The sequence below is a fragment of the Phaseolus vulgaris genome, chromosome 8, assembly GCF_000499845.2.
Source record: "Phaseolus vulgaris cultivar G19833 chromosome 8, P. vulgaris v2.0, whole genome shotgun sequence".
In the NCBI taxonomy this organism is placed as follows: domain Eukaryota; kingdom Viridiplantae; phylum Streptophyta; class Magnoliopsida; order Fabales; family Fabaceae; genus Phaseolus; species Phaseolus vulgaris.
The window spans coordinates 42,588,773-42,604,054 of NC_023752.2; positions in this window are offsets into that span (position 1 = coordinate 42,588,773).

Below are 15,282 nucleotides of genomic sequence, written 5' to 3' on the forward strand. Positions count from 1 at the left end.
AACACCCAGTTACCTTAATCTGGTTCATGATGCAATATAGGAAATGAGATCCTCTTCATGTAAGACAACATGGTTTGTCCCTCTTGGAATCAGTTGCCAACTATGATGTATGCAACTAGACGTGGAGTGAGGTTCAAATGCCCTGCATGGAACCTGTTTATACTCTCTGTAGGATTCCTCATGCAACTTTTGTAATATGCAGCTTGTTGAATTCTGAAATTCACTGGTATTTCCTTTCCCAACTTTCAGTCCAACATATTTATCCAGCCATAGATTCACACCTCACTTGTGATCTTCATCTTGTCCCTTTCACATAAGAGACAACATTCTTCCCATCCAATGTGAGGTTAGTAAAACACCTTAACCAAGTCAGGATAGACATTACCGTTAATTCCAGCATCTTTTTCAGTTTCTGGTGCTTCAACACAACCCTTGTTTTCTACCAATTTTTCAGATTTCAGCCAGTTGAAATCCAGCACCTTGGGTATGTTGATATGCTTCCTGCTTGTTCATGAATGTAGGCATTGATGCCTTCTTCATTTCCAGCGAACCATCCTTCTAACACACCTTGAGAAGTGGTTTGCTTTCCCTTGCCTTTCTGTTTTTGGTCTTGAAGACGAAGCCATGTTAACCTGAATTCTTTTCTTGATTTCAAATGGTGAGAATAGAAAGAGAATGGCAATGTGGGTAGCAAGTATTCACACAGATTTATAGCAGAATAAATGGATTGATATGGCAGTTATGAGTGGATATGCATGAAGATTTTATGCTTCTGAATTTGTGCAGAGAATCTTTGAAATATGCACCAAATCTTTAGGGTCACGATGCATACACTCAAATTCTATTGAGCACCCAAACATCAAATCGGTTACATAACCATGACCAAAAACCGTCAAAGGTACAGAGGTTAATGCCACTAAGTCAGTCAAGCAGTCAAAGATCAGAATTTCTCTTTCCTAGTCATCAATCCATATCAGTGCAGAAAAATAAACACATTTAATTGCGAATAAACAGATTTAATTTTTCACTGCTAGGTACAATTGACATTTATAATACCCAATTCATTAAGCAGAAAATTAAACCTATCTTTGGCTAATGGTTTTGTGAACAAATCAGCAAGTTGTAAATCAGTACCAATGAACTTATATCACATGTTCCATTAGATATGTGTTCCCTTAGAAAATGATGCCTTATTTCAATGTGTTGGTTCTTGAATGCATGACAGGATTTTTGGTTAAGTTGATTGCACTTGTATTATCACACAGCAGAGGTATATGGTTAAGTAAGATACCAAAATCATTCAATTGTTGTCTTAGCCATATAGTTGAGCACAGCAACTCCCTGTGCAATGTATTCTGCTTCAGCAGTGGAAAGAGCTACACAAGCCTGCTTTTTGCATTGCCATGAGATCAAGCTTGATCCAAGCAAATGACAGGTTCCACTTGTGCCTTCCTATCAATTTGCAACCTGCAAAATCTGAATCAGAATATCCAGTTAAGCTTAATGAAATGTTACCTGGATACCACAAGCCAACTTCTTTAGTTCCTTGCAAATACTTCAAAATCCTTTTGACAGCATTGTAGTGTGATCTTTAGGAGCAGATTGAAACCTTGCACACATGCACACTGCAAACATTATATCTGGCCTGCTGGCAGTAAGATACAACAGTGATCCTATGAGTCCTCTGTATTTGGTTTCATCAACAGAAATTCCAGCTTCATCATGATCCAAATGACAGCTTGTTGAGAAGGGTGTGTTGATTGGTTTACACTTGTCCATTTCAAATTCTTCAGCAAATCCTTGCAATACTTAGCCTGACTTAGGAAAATGCCATCCTTGAGTTGTTTGACCTGCAAACCTAGAAAATAGTTCAACTCACCCATCATTGACATTTCAACTCACTCTTCATGACCTTCACGAAAGCTTCACACAATTCTCCATTGTTTGATCCAAAAATGATGTCATCCACATATACTTGGACTAGAATTGAGTCATCTCCTTTCTTCTCAATGAACAGGGTCTTATCTGATGTGCCCCTGTCATAGCCTTGAGAGGTGAGAAAATCACTTAGCCTCTCATACCATTGCCTAGGAGCTTGCTTGAGTCCATAGAGAGCCTTTTGGAGTTTGAACACATATTCTGGATGTTGATGGTCTTCAAAACCTGGTGGTTGTGAGACAAATACCTCTTCATTTATATAGCCATTTAGAAAGGCACTCTTCACGTCCATTTGGAATAGCTTGAACCCTTTGATGCAGAAAAGGCAAGCAGCAGTCTAACAGCTTCTAACCGAGCCACTGGTGCATATGTCTCATCATAGTCTATTCCTTCTTCTTGATTGTACCCTTTAGCTACAAGCCTAGCCTTGTTTCTGGTGATCACTCCATGCTCATCCATCTTGTTTCTAAATACCCATTTTGTTCCAATTACATTTATCTCTGGTATTCTAGGAACAAGAGTCCAGACCTCATTAAGAGCAAACTGATTCAGTTCCTCTTGCATAGCTAAAATCCAGTTGCTGTCCTTGAGAGCTTCCTTCAAATTCTTGGGTTCAACTTGAGATACAAAAGCCATTGCTTCACAGAAATTGTTCAAGGATTTTCTAGTTGACACTCTTTTCTCAATGTTCCCAATGACATTATCAAGGGTTAAGTCTCTTGGGGTTTTCCACTCTTTTGGCAAACCTGCAGCTGCAGTAGATTCTTGTACAGTATGTGTATCAACAGTATCAAAATGAATCGATTCATTTTGATTTAAAACAGATTTAAATTCATTACTGTCAGGTTCATCAGCAGTTTTAGATAGGCTATGATCAGTTTCATCAAAAACAACATGCATTGATTCTTCTACTATGAGCAACCTTTTATTGAAGACTCTATATGCATGACCATTCAAAGCATAACCAATGTGCACACCTTCATCAGATTTAGCATCAAACTTACCAAGATTTTTCTTTGCCATTATTCAATACAAAACATTTACACCCAAATACTCTAAGGTGACTTACACTAGGTTTTCTGCCCTTATACAATTCATATGGGGTTTTCTTAAGAGTTGGTCTTATTAAGGTCCTATTTAAGACATAACCTGCAGTATAAACAACATCAGCCCAAAATACTTAGGAAGCTTAGATTCATTTAACATAGTTCTAGCAAGTTCCTCTAGTGATCTATTTTCCTTTCAACTACACCATTTTGTTGGGGTGTCCTAGGGGCTGAAAAGGTATGTGCTATCCCATGCTTCTCACAGAACCTCTCAAACTTAGCATTTTGAAACTCTCCCCCATGATCACTTCGAATTGATTTAATGCAGCAACCATTTTCATTTTGTAGAATTTTTGCTAATCTCTTAAAAGCAGAATAAGCATCATGTTTATGTGCAAGAAATAGAGTCCATGTAAATCTAGAGTAATCATCCACAACAACTAAAGCATACAAATTTCCAGCCAAGCTAGCAACTCTAGATGGACCAAATAGGTCCATATGCAACACATCCAATGGATTTTTTGTAGAGACAATATCCTTTAACTTGAAAGAGGATTTGATTTGTTTACCTTTCACACAAGCATCACAAAGCCTGTTATCCTGAAATTTAATGTTAGGTAAACCAGAAACTAAATCTTTAGATTTCAATTTATTCAAGTGATTTGTGTGTATGTGAGCTAACCTCCTGTGCCACAACCAAGACTCATCACTTATGGATAGCAAACACTCATTTGAAGAGTTAGTTTCCATGATATTCAACAAGTAAATGTTATTCACTCTCTTACCAGTAAACAGTGCCTTACTAGATGAATTACTTGAGATTGTGCAGCCACTTGACTCAAAATTCACTTTGTATCCTTTGTCACAAAGCTGACTTATGCTGAGAAGACTATGCTTGAGTCCTTCTACATACAGCACATTCTCAATGGTTGTTGAATTCCCTGTTCCAACAGTTCCTCTGCCCAAAATCCTCCCTCGGTTATTATCACCATAGGTCACATGTCCTTCTGCTTTGAGCTTTAAGCTGGTGAACTTTGTAAGATCTCCAGTCATATGCTTGGAACAGCCACTGTCCAAGTACCACTGGTTTTTCTTGCTTCCAATCTGCAAAACAGAATAAAAAATTTACAAATGGTACCCTTTTCAGTATAGGGTCCAGCACAGATTAACACCTTCTCTTTGGTAGCCATTTAGCTAAGTTCTTAGGAACAAGATGCTTTCTAGCAATGCAAGACCTAGATGTATGACCAGATTTCATGCAGTAAAAACAGGTTACATGAGATGCCTTTTTGCCACTGTTAAAAGCTGAAAAAACTGATTTTGCTGGAACAAAAAAACTTGAAAGCTTTTTGACATTGGTTGTATTTCCAGGGGTATAACCAAGTCCATTCTTATTGAAAACAGCATTCTGTGATCCAAGGAGAGACTCAAGGTTTTCTCTTCCCTGGTGAAATTGGAAAGGGTTTTCAGCAAATATTCCACTTGTTTTTCCAATCTTTTGCAGTTTTCACAGTTTTTAATAGAGGCATGCAAGCAAGTCAGTTCAAGGCTTACCAAATCTGTTTTGGCCTTATGCAATTCTTCCTCAAGTGTTTTTACTTTAGGTGCAAGCACATTATTTACCTTTTGCAGCTTATTGCATATTACAGCTAGCCTATTGGCTTCATCATGTGTTTCCTTGAAGGCAGCAAGCAAATCATCATAGTTATCAGAATCAGCAGAAAAATTACTTACTGATTCAGAGCTTGACTCCTCATCCTTCATCATGAAACACAGATTGTTCTCCTCATCTTCTGTTGAAGAGCTGCTAGTTGAGGATACTTCATTTTCCTCCCATGAGATGTAGGCTCTTCTTCCTTTGTTCCTTTCAAATTTCTTGTTGGCAGATTTGTCCTTAGTTTGATTGTCTGGACAATCTGTTTTGATATGCCCTGTTTTGCCACATCCAAAGCAAGTATATTTAGAGGAATTTAAATCATTGGGTTTAGGATACCTTCTTTTCTGCTGGTTCCTATTTTTGCTTTTCTTCCTCAGAAATTTGCTGAATCTTTTTGTAAGAAGGCTGATTGTGTCATCATCTTCAGCATCTTCTTTTCCTCCTTGATCTCATCCAATTCAGTTGCTTTTAGTGCAAGACCTTTGGGTTTTCTCTCTGTTGTTTCCTGCTCTTTAAGTCTTTTAAGCTCTAGCTCATGCTCCATCAGCTTTCCAAACAGTGCAGCAGTTTCCAATTTTGACAGATCACGACTTTCAGAGATAGCTGTCACCTTTGGTTGCCAGCTTCTGTCGAGGCACTTCAATATCTTTGTGTTGAGCTCCTCTCTGTCAAATTCTTTTCCCAAGCCAGTGAGGTGATTCACAATGTGGGTGAATCTCTTCTGCACATCAGCAATGCTCTCCTCGGGTTGCATTCTGAACAGCTCATATTCTTGGATGAGTGCATGTTTCCTTGACCTTTTTACATCCTCAGTCCCTTCATGAGTCACTTCTAAGACTTCCCACATCTCCTTTGCTGACTTACATTGAGATATTCTGAAGAACTCGTCCATTGTCAATGCAGAGGTTATGATATTCTTGGCCACAAGATCATGTTGAGCCTTCCTCCTTTCAGTCTCATTCCACTCTGATCTTGGCTACATGCAGTTTCCAAGAAACCACTAGGGAATCCACTAAGATTACATACACACACCACCAAAGAAGTGACCTTGATCCCCTCAAGAAACACACTTCCTTTGCCTACACACACCAAGAATGTTGATATTGACAACCTCAAGAGCACACAACCCTTCTTGGCTTTACAACACCAGAATGTACAAAGTTTTCAGAACGAGTTACACTTGTTATAGAAATGAACTGAAATCAATACAGATGTAATCCTATTCCACTCTCTCTTGGTAAACCAAAGCTCAAAGTTGAAAACTCAAATCTTTGAAAAGCTCTTTGAAAAACTCAAATCTATTTTTCTTTCTTGTTGTTTGTTATTAAACATTAACAAACTATTTATAGCTTTCAAATCTTGGTCAAAGCATTTAAAGCAGGAGCGTATTCAATTATAAAACCATTTAAAGCTCACTTAACTAACAAAATTGTTTCTGTTAGTATTTTAAAAAAAACAATTGATTGAAAGAGCGAATCAATCAGTTGTTTTGGTTTGAAAGCAAGTCAACCAACCAAAACACTTTTCAAACTTTTTCAAAAACATCTAAGCATAAAACAATCTGTTGTTTCGACAAAACAACAGGTTGTTTTTCACTTAGTTTGAAAAACACTTTAAACTTAAAAGATTTGAAAACACTTAAGCTTTAGATTCAACAAAGAGTGGATTACAAAGATAAACTACCCCAGATCCTACTCTAAAACACATCAACAACTTCAAGCAACTCCAGCCTGTTGGGTTTAATAGTGCCAAAGTTCAAGAGGGGGGGTGAATTGACCTTTTAAAACTTTCTCGCAGAAACAGTGTTTAACCCAGTTTTACAGAAAATAAATCGATTTATGTTAAAATGAACAGATTTATTTCAGCACTGTTTTTGTTTGAAAAACTTTTAATTCAGCAAGGTTAATCACAAGATTATGCAGTGAGAATTTCCAGATGCACACACACAGATATCAGATTTGAAAAACAGTGAAACACAAAACAGCAAGCTTCAATTTCAAGCAAGTGATTAAGGTTCAATTGATAGTATGCTAATTAATTGAGTGACCTTTGCAAACAAGCTGTTCCTGTGACTTTTAACAGACTATGAGTGTTCTTCTTGATGTCAAGAAATTTTCCAGAAATTAAGAACAATGAATCACAACACAACAAGCTTCAACTTTAAGCAATTTGTTTAAGGTTCAATTAATAGCATTGACAGTTTCTTGAACAGCCTATCACAGTCAATCTGTTCCAATGGTTTTAGCAGATTACGTATGTTCTTATCAGATTCAAACACCTTTTTCAGAAATCAAGAACAGTATGCACAGTGCCCAGAAAGAACAGATTTATTTTCAATTGAACAGATTTATTTCTTTGCTGTTTTATCAATTATGCAGAAACGAAATTGCAGAGAGAGAGAGAATGAACACAAGCAATTATACTGGTTCACTCAACCTGAGCTACCCAGTCTTCACCAACAACAGGTGGAATTCACTAACACACAGTAATCAAGTACACTTCCCACTGTTCTTGAAACCTACAAGAACTTAGGTACTCTTGCTGAAAAAACCTATTTCAGCACTCACACACACACATCCACTCTCCAAGAACACCTATCAAGAAGAGGATTCAGCCAAACTATTACAAGTAATAAGAAGTGAAACGACTACACCTGATTGAGGTAACAAAGATCAGCCTTAAACCAGTAGGCAAGATTGCTAGAACAGTAGCTGCACCTCACACCAAGCTTTTGGAACCAAACCAAGAACAAGCACTTTGTGATTTTTGAAATCTTTGAAGAACAAATGCTAATCCTTGAAAACACTTAACTCTCTGCTGTCAAAACTTGTTTTTGCAAATGTATGAACTGTTTGATTCGTTGTTAAACTCAGAAAACAAGTTTGCATTTTATAGAAAGCCAGCTTATAACAGAATTTTGAAAAACAGTTAAAGCTGTTATAAAATGAACAGATTGAAAATAAAATGAACAGATTTATTTTCAAAAGCAGTTAGAGAATCTGTTAAGTGAGGAGACTTAGTCAACCATTCTGGTGCTGAGATAAAACTGAAAAACGTTTAAGCTTGACATGGCACCAGAGGCAAAAAGAATCTATTCATTTACAGATGAACAGATTTATTTTTCAAAAACGAAAACAGAGAAAGTTTAACTATTTGAAACTCAGTCGTTTTGAAAAGAAGAAGACTTAGTCAAAATACCTGATGCACAAAATCAAATTTTTACAAGACTTTAGCCAAGGAATCAGTGAAGAAAATGAATCTGTTTATTTAGAAAAGAACAGATTTATTTTTATGCAGTAAAACGTGTTTTTGTGTAAAACATGTGAAAAACAGTTTTAGAAAACTTATGCTTGTTCTTATCACATGGCCAGTGGTTATGAGGTGAGTTACTCAGCAAAAAGCTACATTCTTAGACTACCTCTAAGCACTAACTAAGACATACTTAAAGCAAAGCAACAATACACATGAAATGTACATAAAAGTCTTCATCAAACACAACATATAGGTCTTCATCAAACACAATCTTGAAGGGGCAGCAACCATCTTCAACAATCTCCCCCTGTTTGATGGAGACAAATCCCCATAGCTAAACCTCATAGCTTTGTTGCTTTAAGCACTTGTACTGCACCAGATTTTAAACCAGAATTGCACCTGCACTGCATCAGATTTTAAACCAGAAAAAACAGCAGTATTGCATAGCATATGAATTGATTTAAAGGTGCAGAATTAACTCCCTGTTACAGCTAGTTTCACCTAGCATAGTGAGCTATTTTTCTCCCCCTTTGGATTCATCAAACAGCATATAAGCATAGGGAATAAAGGGATATAAAGCAGAAACCACAATCATAATAGTTCAGGAACAGAAAACCAAATTGTTCAGCATTACAGAAACTTGAAAACTGATAAAGAAAGCATTAAAAACAGAAAACTACTGATCCTTGTAGTAAAGCTCTGCAAGCTGTGCCTGAACTCCTTCAATCTGATGATCAAGGTGTTGGAACCTTGCATGAGTAGCCTCAAAGTGTGCCCTTTGTTCTGCAGACATGACATCAAGACGATACAGCACTTGCCTCTCAAACATAGACATTGGTTCTCCACGGTATTCTGGACTTTGATAGGCAACTATGGCATTTGCAGCAACTTCCTCATGTTCAGATTGGGCAGCAGGTGAGTCATCATCCATAGAAACAGCTTCATCCACATCCTCATGTTCTGCTTGAGAGTCCTTCTCCTTGAGAACCACCCACTTGTTTTCAATTTTGTGAAAACCCATTTTGGTGAGAGTTGAAGTATCAATCTCACTTACAGCTTTGATAGGGTCATTTCTCTCATTTGTAACATCAACACCAAAGTAATCAATTAATTTGGAAACAAGAATAGCATAGGGAAATCTGTAATCAGCCAACCTTTTTGACTTGAGCATGTGTTCATTGACAATGAACACCCAGTTTACCTTAATCTGGTTCATGATGCAATATAGGAGAATGAGATCCTCTTCATGTAAGACAACATGGTTTGTCCCTCTTGGAATCAGTTGCCAAGCTATGATGTATGCAACTAGACGTGGAGTGAGGTTCAAATGCCCTGCATGGAACCTGTTTATACTCTCTGTAGGATTCCTCATGCAACTTTTGTAATATTGCAGCTTGTTGAATTCTGAAATTCCACTGGTATTTCCTTTCCCAACTTTCAGTCCAACATATTTTATTCCAGCCATAGAATTCCACACCTCACTTGTGATCTTCATCTTTGTCCCTTTCACATAAGAGACAACATTCTTCCCATCCAATGTGAGGTTAGTATAAAACACCTTAACCAAGTCAGGATAGACATTACCCGTTAATTCCAGCATCTTTTTCAGTTTCTGGTGCTTCAACACAACCCTTGTTTCTACCAATTTTTCAGATTTCAGCCAGTTGAAATCCAGCACCTTGGGTATGTTGATATGCTTCCTGCTTGTTTCATGAATGTAGGCATTGATGCCTTCTTCATTTCCAGCGAACCATCCTTCTAACACACCTTGAGAAGTGGTTTGCTTTCCCTTGCCTTTCTGTTTTTGTCTTGAAGACGAAGCCATGTTAACCTGAATTCTTTTCTTGATTTCAAATGGTGAGAATAGAAAGAGAATGGCCAATGTGGGTAGCAAGTATTCACACAGATTTATAGCAGAATAAATGGATTGATATGGCAGTTATGAGTGGATATGCATGAAGATTTTATGCTTCTGAATTTGTGCAGAGAATCTTTGAAAATATGCACCAAATCTTTAGGGTCACGATGCATACACTCAAATTCTTATTGAGCACCCAAACCATCAAATCGGTTACATAACCATGACCAAAACCGTCAAAGGTACAGAGGTTAATGCCCACTAAGTCAGTCAAGCAGTCAAAGATCAGAATTTCTCTTTCCTAGTCATCAATCCATATCAGTGCAGAAAATAAACACATTTAATTGCGAATAAACAGATTTAATTTTTCACTGCTAGGTACAATTGACATTTATAATACCCAATTCATTAAGCAGAAAATTAAACCTATCTTTGGCTAATGGTTTTGTGAACAAATCAGCAAGTTGTAAATCAGTACCAATGAACTTAATATCACATGTTCCATTAGATATGTGTTCCCTTAGAAAATGATGCCTTATTTCAATGTGTTTGGTTCTTGAATGCATGACAGGATTTTTGGTTAAGTTGATTGCACTTGTATTATCACACAGCAGAGGTATATGGTTAAGTAAGATACCAAAATCATTCAATTGTTGTCTTAGCCATATAGTTTGAGCACAGCAACTCCCTGCTGCAATGTATTCTGCTTCAGCAGTGGAAAGAGCTACACAAGCCTGCTTTTTGCATTGCCATGAGATCAAGCTTGATCCAAGCAAATGACAGGTTCCACTTGTGCTCTTCCTATCAATTTTGCAACCTGCAAAATCTGAATCAGAATATCCAGTTAAGCTTAATGAAATGTTACCTGGATACCACAAGCCAACTTCTTTAGTTCCTTGCAAATACTTCAAAATCCTTTTGACAGCATTGTAGTGTGATTCTTTAGGAGCAGATTGAAACCTTGCACACATGCACACTGCAAACATTATATCTGGCCTGCTGGCAGTAAGATACAACAGTGATCCTATGAGTCCTCTGTATTTGGTTTCATCAACAGAAATTCCAGCTTCATCATGATCCAAATGACAGCTTGTTGAGAAGGGTGTGTTGATTGGTTTACACTTGTCCATTTCAAATTTCTTCAGCAAATCCTTGCAATACTTAGCCTGACTTAGGAAAATGCCATCCTTGAGTTGTTTGACCTGCAAACCTAGAAAATAGTTCAACTCACCCATCATTGACATTTCAAACTCACTCTTCATGACCTTCACGAAAGCTTCACACAATTCTCCATTGTTTGATCCAAAAATGATGTCATCCACATATACTTGGACTAGAATTGAGTCATCTCCTTTCTTCTCAATGAACAGGGTCTTATCTGATGTGCCCCTGTCATAGCCTTGAGAGGTGAGAAAATCACTTAGCCTCTCATACCATTGCCTAGGAGCTTGCTTGAGTCCATAGAGAGCCTTTTGGAGTTTGAACACATATTCTGGATGTTGATGGTCTTCAAAACCTGGTGGTTGTGAGACAAATACCTTTTCATTTATATAGCCATTTAGAAAGGCACTCTTCACGTCCATTTGGAATAGCTTGAACCCTTTGATGCAGGAAAAGGCAAGCAGCAGTCTAACAGCTTCTAACCGAGCCACTGGTGCATATGTCTCATCATAGTCTATTCCTTCTTCTTGATTGTACCCTTTAGCTACAAGCCTAGCCTTGTTTCTGGTGATCACTCCATGCTCATCCATCTTGTTTCTAAATACCCATTTTGTTCCAATTACATTTATCTCTGGTATTCTAGGAACAAGAGTCCAGACCTCATTAAGAGCAAACTGATTCAGTTCCTCTTGCATAGCTAAAATCCAGTTGCTGTCCTTGAGAGCTTCCTTCAAATTCTTGGGTTCAACTTGAGATACAAAAGTCATTGCTTCACAGAAATTGTTCAAGGATTTTCTAGTTGACACTCCTTTCTCAATGTTCCCAATGACATTATCAAGGGTTAAGTCTCTTGGGGTTTTCCACTCTTTTGGCAAACCTGCAGCTGCAGTAGATTCTTGTACAGTATGTGTATCAGCAGTATCAAAATGAATCGATTCATTTTGATTTAAAACAGATTTAAATTCATTACTGTCAGGTTCATCAGCAGTTTTAGATAGGCTATGATCAGTTTCATCAAAAACAACATGCATTGATTCTTCTACTATGAGCAACCTTTTATTGAAGACTCTATATGCATGACCATTCAAAGCATAACCAATGTGCACACCTTCATCAGATTTAGCATCAAACTTACCAAGATTTTCTTTGCCATTATTCAATACAAAACATTTACACCCAAATACTCTAAGGTGACTTACACTAGGTTTTCTGCCCTTATACAATTCATATGGGGTTTTCTTAAGAGTTGGTCTTATTAAGGTCCTATTTAAGACATAACCTGCAGTATAAACAGCATCAGCCCAAAAATACTTAGGAAGCTTAGATTCATTTAACATAGTTCTAGCAAGTTCCTCTAGTGATCTATTTTTCCTTTCAACTACACCATTTTGTTGGGGTGTCCTAGGGGCTGAAAAGGTATGTGCTATCCCATGCTTCTCACAGAACCTCTCAAACTTAGCATTTTGAAACTCTCCCCCATGATCACTTCGAATTGATTTAATGCAGCAACCATTTTCATTTTGTAGAATTTTTGCTAATCTCTTAAAAGCAGAATAAGCATCATGTTTATGTGCAAGAAATAGAGTCCATGTAAATCTAGAGTAATCATCCACAACAACTAAAGCATACAAATTTCCAGCCAAGCTAGCAACTCTAGATGGACCAAATAGGTCCATATGCAACACATCCAATGGATTTTTTGTAGAGACAATATCCTTTAACTTGAAAGAGGATTTGATTTGTTTACCTTTCACACAAGCATCACAAAGCCTGTTATCCTGAAATTTAATGTTAGGTAAACCAGAAACTAAATCTTTAGATTTCAATTTATTCAAGTGATTTGTGTGTATGTGAGCTAACCTCCTGTGCCACAACCAAGACTCATCACTTATGGATAGCAAACACTCATTTGAAGAGTTAGTTTCCATGATATTCAACAAGTAAATGTTATTCACTCTCTTACCAGTAAACAGTGCCTTACTAGATGAATTACTTGAGATTGTGCAGCCACTTGACTCAAAATTCACTTTGTATCCTTTGTCACAAAGCTGACTTATGCTGAGAAGACTATGCTTGAGTCCTTCTACATACAGCACATTCTCAATGGTTGTTGAATTCCCTGTTCCAACAGTTCCTCTGCCCAAAATCCTCCCTCGGTTATTATCACCATAGGTCACATGTCCTTCTGCTTTGAGCTTTAAGCTGGTGAACTTTGTAAGATCTCCAGTCATATGCTTGGAACAGCCACTGTCCAAGTACCACTGGTTTTTCTTGCTTCCAATCTGCAAAACAGAATAAAAAATTTACAAATGGTACCCTTTTCAGTATAGGGTCCAGCACAGATTAACACCTTCTCTTTGGTAGCCATTTAGCTAAGTTCTTAGGAACAAGATGCTTTCTAGCAATGCAAGACCTAGATGTATGACCAGATTTCATGCAGTAAAAACAGGTTACATGAGATGCCTTTTTGCCACTGTTAAAAGCTGAAAAAACTGATTTTGCTGGAACAAAAAAACTTGAAAGCTTTTTGACATTGGTTGTATTTCCAGGGGTATAACCAAGTCCATTCTTATTGAAAACAGCATTCTGTGATCCAAGGAGAGACTCAAGGTTTTCTCTTCCCTTGGTGAAATTGGAAAGGGTTTTCAGCAAATATTCCACTTGTTTTTCCAATCTTTTGCAGTTTTCACAGTTTTTAATAGAGGCATGCAAGCAAGTCAGTTCAAGGCTTACCAAATCTGTTTTGGCCTTATGCAATTCTTCCTCAAGTGTTTTTACTTTAGGTGCAAGCACATTATTTACCTTTTGCAGCTTATTGCATATTACAGCTAGCCTATTGGCTTCATCATGTGTTTCCTTGAAGGCAGCAAGCAAATCATCATAGTTATCAGAATCAGCAGAAAAATTACTTACTGATTCAGAGCTTGACTCCTCATCCTTCATCATGAAACACAGATTGTTCTCCTCATCTTCTGTTGAAGAGCTGCTAGTTGAGGATACTTCATTTTCCTCCCATGAGATGTAGGCTCTTCTTCCTTTGTTCCTTTCAAATTTCTTGTTGGCAGATTTGTCCTTAGTTTGATTGTCTGGACAATCTGTTTTGATATGCCCTGTTTTGCCACATCCAAAGCAAGTATATTTAGAGGAATTTAAATCATTGGGTTTAGGATACCTTCTTTTCTGCTGGTTCCTATTTTTGCTTTTCTTCCTCAGAAATTTGCTGAATCTTTTTGTAAGAAGGCTGATTGTGTCATCATCTTCAGCATCTTCTTTTTCCTCCTTGATCTCATCCAATTCAGTTGCTTTTAGTGCAAGACCTTTGGGTTTTCTCTCTGTTGTTTCCTGCTCTTTAAGTCTTTTAAGCTCTAGCTCATGCTCCATCAGCTTTCCAAACAGTGCAGCAGTTTCCAATTTTGACAGATCACGACTTTCAGAGATAGCTGTCACCTTTGGTTGCCAGCTTCTGTCGAGGCACTTCAATATCTTTGTGTTGAGCTCCTCTCTGTCAAATTCTTTTCCCAAGCCAGTGAGGTGATTCACAATGTGGGTGAATCTCTTCTGCACATCAGCAATGCTCTCCTCGGGTTGCATTCTGAACAGCTCATATTCTTGGATGAGTGCATGTTTCCTTGACCTTTTTACATCCTCAGTCCCTTCATGAGTCACTTCTAAGACTTCCCACATCTCCTTTGCTGACTTACATTGAGATATTCTGAAGAACTCGTCCATTGTCAATGCAGAGGTTATGATATTCTTGGCCACAAGATCATGTTGAGCCTTCCTCCTTTCAGTCTCATTCCACTCTGATCTTGGCTACATGCAGTTTCCAAGAAACCACTAGGGAATCCACTAAGATTACATACACACACCACCAAAGAAGTGACCTTGATCCCCTCAAGAAACACACTTCCTTTGCCTACACACACCAAGAATGTTGATATTGACAACCTCAAGAGCACACAACCCTTCTTGGCTTTACAACACCAGAATGTACAAAGTTTTCAGAACGAGTTACACTTGTTATAGAAATGAACTGAAATCAATACAGATGTAATCCTATTCCACTCTCTCTTGGTAAACCAAAGCTCAAAGTTGAAAACTCAAATCTTTGAAAAGCTCTTTGAAAAACTCAAATCTATTTTTCTTTCTTGTTGTTTGTTATTAAACATTAACAAACTATTTATAGCTTTCAAATCTTGGTCAAAGCATTTAAAGCAGGAGCGTATTCAATTATAAAACCATTTAAAGCTCACTTAACTAACAAAATTGTTTCTGTTAGTATTTTAAAAAAAACAATTGATTGAAAGAGCGAATCAATCAGTTGTTTTGGTTTGAAAGCAAGTCAACCAACCAAAACACTTTTCAAACTT